The sequence below is a fragment of the Orycteropus afer genome, unplaced genomic scaffold, assembly GCF_000298275.1.
Source record: "Orycteropus afer afer isolate SDZICR_OR568_19922 unplaced genomic scaffold, OryAfe1.0 scaffold00050, whole genome shotgun sequence".
Lineage (NCBI taxonomy): Eukaryota > Metazoa > Chordata > Mammalia > Tubulidentata > Orycteropodidae > Orycteropus > Orycteropus afer.
The window spans coordinates 9905558-9914141 of record NW_006921637.1 but is presented as its reverse complement, the minus strand read 5'-3'; the positions used below and the strand labels follow the sequence as shown (position 1 = coordinate 9914141).

Sequence of the window (8584 nt, the reverse complement as noted above, 5' to 3'; positions counted from 1 at the left end):
GCTGCCATATTGGTCACTCACATTTGGTACATTGCCCTTCTCTTCACCCAAATCAATATTTATCTCTATCTATCTAACAGCATTCCCTCCTCCCTCCCACCCCTGGTAACCAACAAAGAAAATGTCCTCCAATATATAAACATTTCATAAGGAGGTATTTTTGACTTCCTAACTGATTTTGAATCATTTTACCTCTTTTATAAGTTTATTGAACTGGTTTTGTTTTGGGTCCTTCATATACAAATATTTCCCAAGCAGTGCTGTATTTTCCAGGGGAGACACTACTGGTCTTTTAGATGGGAAAACTCTTTATCATGTTGGTCAGTCCTGAGCATTGGAAGATGTTTCATATCTTGACCCCCTTACCCACAAAATGCCAATTATCCTCAACAATTCAAATATGCACCTCTCCCCATTACCAAATATCCCAGGAACATCTTCTCTTCTTTTGACAACATCTGGAGCCCAATAGGCTAGAGATTCTGATTCTAATCTTTGCTAAAAATGATTATCTGGAGAAAGATGAACTGTACCTCTCAGGAAGGGAGATGGTAAGCCATTAAGAGAGAGTGACCAAATCCATGATAATGTTTCCATCTGAAGAGTGGATTATTATTAATAATAGCTATATGGGAGCTCTGGTGGCCTAGTGCCTCAGGCTTTGACTGCTAACCAGAAGGCTGGTGGTTCAAACCTACCAGCCACTCCACAGAAGGAAGATTGAGCAATCTACTTCTGTAGAGATACCGCCTTGGAAACCCAAGGAAGGGTCGCTATGAGTTGAATTCACTTAACGACAGTGAGTTTTGAATTTTTTTTTTTAAATATTTATTATAGACCAGGAACTGTGCCAGGCTTTACTGTATGAGTTGCTTCTATTATTATAACCATTTTATTTATTTTTAAATTATTTTATTTATGTTATTTTATAGTGCCCTGGTGGTACAGTGCTTAAGAGCTCAGCTGCTAATCAAAAGGTTGGCAGTTGGAACCCAACAGCTGTTCTATGGGAGAAAGATGTGATCTGCTTCTGTAAAGATTTAGAGCCTTGGAAACCTTGTGAGTCAGTTCTACTCTGTCCTACGGGATTGCTAAGAGAAATGACATGGGTTGTTTTTTTTTTTGTATTATTATAATACCCATTTTCAGATGAAGAAAATAAAGCTTAAAAGGATTAACAATTTGTCCAAAGTCCCAATTCATGAGACAAAACTGATACTTAAACTCATGCTGATTAATTCTGAAATGTAGTTTCTTATCCACTCTGCTGTAGAGCAAGAATCTGCCCTGTGTTCTCTATATCCAAAAGATATACTTCTGACTCTTGCCCTTAAAGTGTTCATAATCTCGTTTAGGGGACAGACAGAGCATACACTTAAAGTTGTTAGACAGAAAAGTGAGTAGTATTTGAAGGAGTATACAAATGGTTTGTAAGGACTCCAAAGGCTATGAGTGTGGAGAAAAGGGATTTGTGCTTTTCTTGATTATGATGCTAAAGAAAGTATTTAATAAAATCCACTACCTGTAGTAGCTGAAACCCTCAATAAGATGGATTGATACAATAGCACAACATTGGAATTGAACATACGAATAATCATGAAGATGGCACAGGACTGGGCAGTACTTTGTACTGTTACACTCAAGGTTACTATGAGTCAGAGCTGACTTGATGGCAACTTATGACAACAACAACAGTGACTAAGAACATGGACTCTGGCATTTTATTGTCTGGAATTGAATTCTAGCTTAACTACTTATTAGCTGATTTGGATGAAGGGCTGCTGGCAATAATTTCTACTTTATAGGGCTGTTAAGGGACTCTGGTGGCATAGCGGATAAGCCATTTGATTGGTAACTAGAAAGGTTAATGGTCCAAACCCACCAGCTCCTCCATGGAAGAAAGATGAGGCAATCTACTTCTATAAAGATTTACGGACTTGGAAACTCAATGGGGTCACGATGAAGTGGAATTGACTTGATGGCAGGAATTTTGGTTTTTTGGCTTAAGAGCTGTTGCATGTAAAACTCTTACAACAGGATCTGGACTGTAGTAAGCACTATATAGCTGTTTTCTGTTTTTATTATGGGATTTCAGTCTCCTGAATGCTGGCTATAACAAGCCTTAAAACTACTTGTCCAAATGTATCTGGGACTATTTAGTTAGTGACTGTCCTCTCTTACACCTGCATCACATGTTAGACAGCCTATAAAAAGCCAAAAAGAACTCACTGCCATTGAGTTGATTCTGACTCATAGCAACCCTTTAGGACAGAGTAGAACTGCCCCATAGGGTTTCCACGACTGAAAATCTTTACAGAGGCAGATTGCCTCATCTTTCTCTTGTGGAGTAGTTGGTGGGTTTGAACTACTGGCCTTTTGGTTAGCAGTCAAATGCCCTACCCACTGTGCACCAGATGTCCCTCAGCCTATAAAAGCAGACACAAATTCTCTTCTAGGGAGCTATTTGGGATCTTATCCCATTCTGCTGCTAACCCTAACATTACGCTGCAGAAATCTAACCCCATGGCTCATTTCTTTGCGGAAAGCAAAGAGTTTCAGATTGTTGTCAAATTTCATCCTAATGGGATTTTTTACACTTGTTCTCGTGCTCTCCTCCTCTACCTTTCTATCTGCGTTTAGCTATTGCTTTAGCCTGTAAGGATCTTTCCTACTCCTGCTTCCCTTGTTCTCCTGGGGAAATCATTCTTTCATCCTCAACACACACATACACATATATATATGTATATACCTATACATATATACTCATATTTATATATCCTCACAACTGGACCAATGAGCTGCATCATTATAGATGGAAAAAAGACTAAAGTTATCAAAGACTTCATATTACTTAGTTCTACAATCAACACCAATGGAAGCAGCAGTCAAGACATAAAAAAGACATATTGCATCGGGCAAATCTGTTGCAAAAGACCTCTTTCAAGTGCTGAAGAGCAAAGATGCCTCCTTGAAGACTAAGATGTGCCTAACCCAAGCCATGGTATTTTCAATTGCCTTATATGCATGTGAGAGCTGGACAATGAATAAAGAAGACCGAAGAAGAGTTGATGCTTTTGAGTTGTGATGTCCGTGACGAATGCTGAAAATACCGTGGACTGCTAAAAGAACTAACAAATCTGTCCTGGAAGAAGTGCACCTGGAATGCTCCCTGAAAGTGAGATTGGCCAAACTTTGTCTCACCTACTTTGGTCATGTTGTGAGAAGGGCCCATTTTCTGGAGAAGGATGTCATGCTTAGTAAAGTGGAGGGTCAATGAAAGAGAGGATGGGCCTCAACAAGATGGATTGACAAAGTGGGTGCAGCGCTAGGCTCAGGTATAGTAGGGATCATGAGGCTGGCAGTGTTTCACCAGGCATCATTTTGTTCTGTGGTACCTAAGGTCACTGTGAACTGGAGACAACTTGATGGCACATAACAACAACAACATTTAGACATAAAGGTTGAAATGCACCTTTCTTGATTCCACCATCTAGTTGTGCTTTATTTGTTTCTCCTTTTACTTTTAACAGTGAGGAGGTTTATAATGCTCCTCTCATTTCTCCCATATGCTGATGGCTCTTTAAGGGAAAAAGCTCAGGCATACCTATCTTAGAGTCTACTGTGGTACTCATCAAAGCCACCATACTTTTGAGTTGAACTCATGGAAAATCATCATGCTGATATTTATACTGAGATGTATAAATTATAGAGCATATTCTTACACATTAACTCATGTCATTCACTCAATGCTCTGTGGTAGGGAAGATTGCTCTTGTTAGTCTCACTTTCCAGTTGAGGCAACAAAAACCTGGAAAGTTTTCCTGGTGATGCAGCTAGTGAGAGTCCTTCTTATGTACATCTATAGCTGTCTTTGGATCTGAACCTATAAAAGGATGGTTTCTTCTCAAGATACAAAGAAGATATTTACCTTAAAGCCTAAAGTATGATGGACTGATAGAGACAGGCTTAGAACTCAGATCTTATTTATAGTCTGTTTTTCTGACAGTGTATTCTTTCTTGCCCTTTTATCAAGTTGAAGACTTAGGGAAAATATGTGTGACATTTACCCATTAATCCAGTACTCAAACCAGTTGGATGGGCTCTTGAAAGACTTCAATGTTGTGGTAATCTGATTTTATGAGTCTCTTAGGAAGACTGGAAGTGAGAATAACCCTTGAATAAGATTCACTGCTGTCTAGGGCTCTTAGGGGGAGGCCTCATCATGCCCAAATTCACATATATCCCCTGATATCTCCAAGTTCAGATCAAGAGCAGCCTTTAATGTTTTGTGTGTGTGTTGAGGTGCCTATAGGAAAATCAGAGTATATCAATAACTTTGTGTAGGGGAGAATGGCTCTTCCAACAGAGCAGGGGTTGTGAAAAAGGACAGGAGCTACTTACAATATAAGTTCATTTAAATTTTCCTCCCCCCCAAGGAATTCCAACTCTACTGCATTAAAACAAACTCACTGTTCAAGTTCTCCCTTTGATTGGAGGGGCCTAGAAGAACTACTCTATTCTGTGAGCTGAATTCTCTTCCCACATTAAGCCAGTTTCACTTCTATTTCATTCTGACTCTATTCCCTTCCTCCTGATGGCAATTGGGGTGTTAGGGATGGGGAAGGGGAAAGGGAGAGATAGAGGGAGGATGTAGTTCCCAGATTATATGTAGCCTCCATCCCTGCATGTGAGGCATGAGGTTTGGTGTATTTCTTTGGCATAAATGAAGGAGAGCCTTGATTTGCAGAGCTCCTATCTCCAGTGCCAGGAGCTCAGCCTCAAAGTTGTTTTGTCATTTAGTAATGCCTGGCTGGCTTGCATTTGTCTATGGTTGAGTTCTTCATTCCTCAGCTCCTGGGATTTTTCATGCATCATGTAAAATGTGCTCTGGCAGTTCATGGATGAATTGTCTCTGATTGTGCATTTGGAAGAAACATGTTGCATCTTTTTACAAACCATTGGCACAAGCTGTGAAACAAACTTAACCTCTGGATGCAGCAAGCTGGCTGGACCATCATGGGAGCCTCTGGAAGCACCGCCTCCCGTACTCTGGGTGGAGGGGAAGTCGCTGCAGGCCCGGTGGCTGCAGGCCAGATGCTGTCCTCTCTGTGGCCTGACTGCCCAGCTCAAATGAGCCTGCTTTGCGGGTGCTTCAGGCATCCAGTCACAACACATGCTTAGCTCCCCAGTGAGCAGTTGAGGCTGATGTCAGGGCTCCTTTCAAGAGAGATTTGAAATAATGAAATTCAACAGCTCACAATCGACTGGAAGAAAATCAATAGTCCCAGCGTTTCCCTAGATACATATTTTATTAGAGCTGGGAGACTGTGAAAGAGCTGGGCCTGAATTGGAAAGCAGGATTCTTTCAGGACAAATGCAGCATATTGGGGCATTTACTTGGAGGCAGCTATGGGTGAGACCTATTAATGCTTTGGTGACAGTGGTGTGCTGGGCAGATTTGAGGCACCGAAGTGGGGTGATGCAGAGCCTTTAGGAGAACTGCCTCTGAGCAGTCTCCATTTTCTGGTTATAGTTGTGCTTTAGTCTCTACTTTTAGTCTTTGTTTTTGTCTCTTCTATGTCTTTGCCTTTCACTTGGTTGGTTTGTCAAAAACAATGACCTTATGGGACTCAGAGTATTAGAAATCATCTGGAGGAAGAGGTGAGCTTTGTGTTGCACACTGCTGCTCCCTGAGATTTCTGTCCTTTCTCTTTTTAAAGCACATAGTTTTTGCCAAGAATTCATAAGGCAGATAAATATTTGTCTAGAGAGTTAATGCACTGTATGAGAAATGTGAAACCAATGGGTCCTTGGAATGGTTACACTGGGTAGCCTTCTGTGGTATCTCTTCTCAATGCTTGTATTTAGATTTGTAATAATAAAATGATATGTTAATTTTAATACCACTATTGTTTAGAACCACTGGCCATCTGTTAGTTTGTCTTGTGCTGGCTTGGGTGTTGTACTATTGTTGCTGTGATGCTGGAAGATGTGCCACTCATATTTCAAATTTAATTTCAAAGGACCTTGTCTTTGAAGACTAAGGTGCCCCTGACCCATACCATGGTATTTTCAATAGCCTCATGTGGATGTGAACAGTTCAAACCCACCATGTCGGCAGTTCAGTTCTGACTCATAGTGACCCTATGTGCAACAGAACAAAACACTGCCCAGTCCTGCACCATCTTCACAATATTTGAGTCCATTTTTCCAGCCACTGTGTCAACCTATATCACCTAGGGTCTTCTTTTTCATTGAATCTCTACTTTACCAAGCGTGATGACCTGATAACATATGCAAAGTATGTGACATGAAGTCTCTCCATACTTGCTTCTAAGGAACAAGTTAAAATTGTTTGTTCCTCTGGCTTTTGTTGTTATTATGTTATTAGGTGCTGTCAAGTCATCTCCAACTCATAGCAACCCCGTGCCCAGCAGAATGAAACACCGCCTGGTCCTGTGCCAGCTCCATGATCCTTGCTATACTTGAGCCTGTCGTCACTGCCACTGTGTCAGTCCTAATATAGGAGCTCTGGTAGCATAGTGGCTAAGACACTTGCCTGCTAACCAGACGGCTGGTGGTCCAAACCCACCAGCCACTCCTCGGAAGGAAGGTTGGGCAATCCTACTTCCGTAGTGATACTGCCTCGGAAACCCAAGGAGGGGTCGCTATGAGTCGGGTTTGACTCGACGGCACATAACAACAACAACAACCTTATGTATAAGGGGCTCTGGTGGCCCAGTGGATAAAGCATTTATTTAGCTGCTAACCTGAAGGTTGGCAGTTCAAACCCAATAGCTGCTCTGCCTGAGGAAGATGAGGCAATCTACTTCCGTAAAGATTTACAGCCTTAGAAACCCAATGGGGGTTGTTATGAGTTGGGATTGACTCGATGGCAGTGGTGGATACCTTACTTATATCAGCAAATTTGGGAAATTCAGTAAATTCAGTATGAGGACTCTTTTCCTCTGCTCAGTTTCTTGACATCAGGCTCCTGATCATATGAAATCTCTTTCAAGGAAAGATTAGAAACCCTTGTGTGTGTGCTCTCTCTCTGTTTCTTTTACAGATCATTTTTAGGAGTATTTCTATGAAGTACATAGCTGCATTTTATTAAAAATTAATTTATGGTTTTATAAAACATGACTTCTCATTTTTGGTTGACTGAGTTAGTTGAAGAAGTTGGACTTTCTTAAAAAGACATAAGAGTAACATAGTGTAGTTACATTTTAGACATGTGATCCCTGAAATTCAGAGAAAGATCCAGTAAGGCTATAAGTCTGTAATATGATTCATATCTAAAGAGAGAATCAAAGGGCTAAAAGTTTGACTATTTCCCTGGCCTGATTTGCTATCTTCTTTCATTTAATTTCTTTTGCCTGGACTGGAGAGGAAAATATCAAAGACGTTTACTTCACCTTGGTTAAAAATTGGTGTGCTTGATTTATGTCAAATTACACTGAAATATTTTCCTCCTACAATACAGGTGTGGTATATTATGAATGACTTTTAAAAAGTCTTTTTATGTTTTATTCCTTCCAAGATCCCACAGAGATCTACTATTTGGGAAGCACCACTGTGAGTGCCTGTCATGTGCCCAGCATTACTATCTGGCTCTGCCTGCCATTGACTGGAAGAAATGGAATGATTTGGCAGATGTGGCAAGGATGGTTAACAGGGGTTCTGGAGTTACACATCTTGGTATGAGGCTCTTTCCACTACACCACACCAACTTTCCCAAGAGTAACTGTCCTATGAAACCAGCTTGAGTAGTTTTTACAGCCACATAGGATGGCTTACTGCTGATGAATTTCTGCACTTTGTGATGCCTTTATCACATCATCCGAAGTCTAAAGGAACTCTCAGCATTTTTGTTATCTGTTGCTTAAATAATAATCTGTGCCCTATGTCATCCCACTGGTGACTTTTGATATTATCAGCTGAGGACAGAAAGGTCCAAGGAAGGAAAAAGGCAAAGTAGATAAAATCCTGCATTTCTAAAGCTGTTTTCACTTTCTTGCCCACATGCCCTCCAACAGGCAGTTAGAGGACCGAGTAGTAATTGGCAAGATTCTTAACATCAAAGGTATTTTATTATTATTATTATTTATTATTTCAAAAGCTGAGTGCTTCCTGTTCTAGGATAGCTGTAATTTTGTCCTATCTGTCATTTCTACTTTGCTTCAGCAACAGTCTCTCATTCTTTTTTTTTTTTTTCTTTTTATTGTGATTTGGGTGAAAATTTACAGAGCAAATACACTTTTCATACAGCAGTTCACATACACTTTGTTTCATGACATTGACCACAATTTAGCACAATGCAAAATCTCCCCTCATACTTCCTCCTGATAGTTACTTCTTCCCTGTGTTTATCCCTCCATGTACTCGTGTCCCCTGAGCTGTCTCCCTGTGCATAAGCAGCCCTTCTTTCTCCCATGCTTGTTCTCTGCAAGGAGTGTATCACCTCAGGTAAATGTTCAACTCATTTGCCTGTCTATTGTTTGACTGGAAGCCATAAGCATGCGTTCAATTCCAGATCTGAAGGGCAGCTAGGGGCCATAGTCTCAGTGGTTCCACCAGGCTC

At 40.7% G+C, this 8584-nt stretch overlaps 1 protein-coding gene across 1 annotated transcript in view; it reads left to right on the top strand.

The window, feature by feature from the left end:
• DISC1 (DISC1 scaffold protein) overlaps positions 1 to 8584 on the top strand; it is a 688592-nt gene that overhangs the window by 205109 nt on the left and 474899 nt on the right.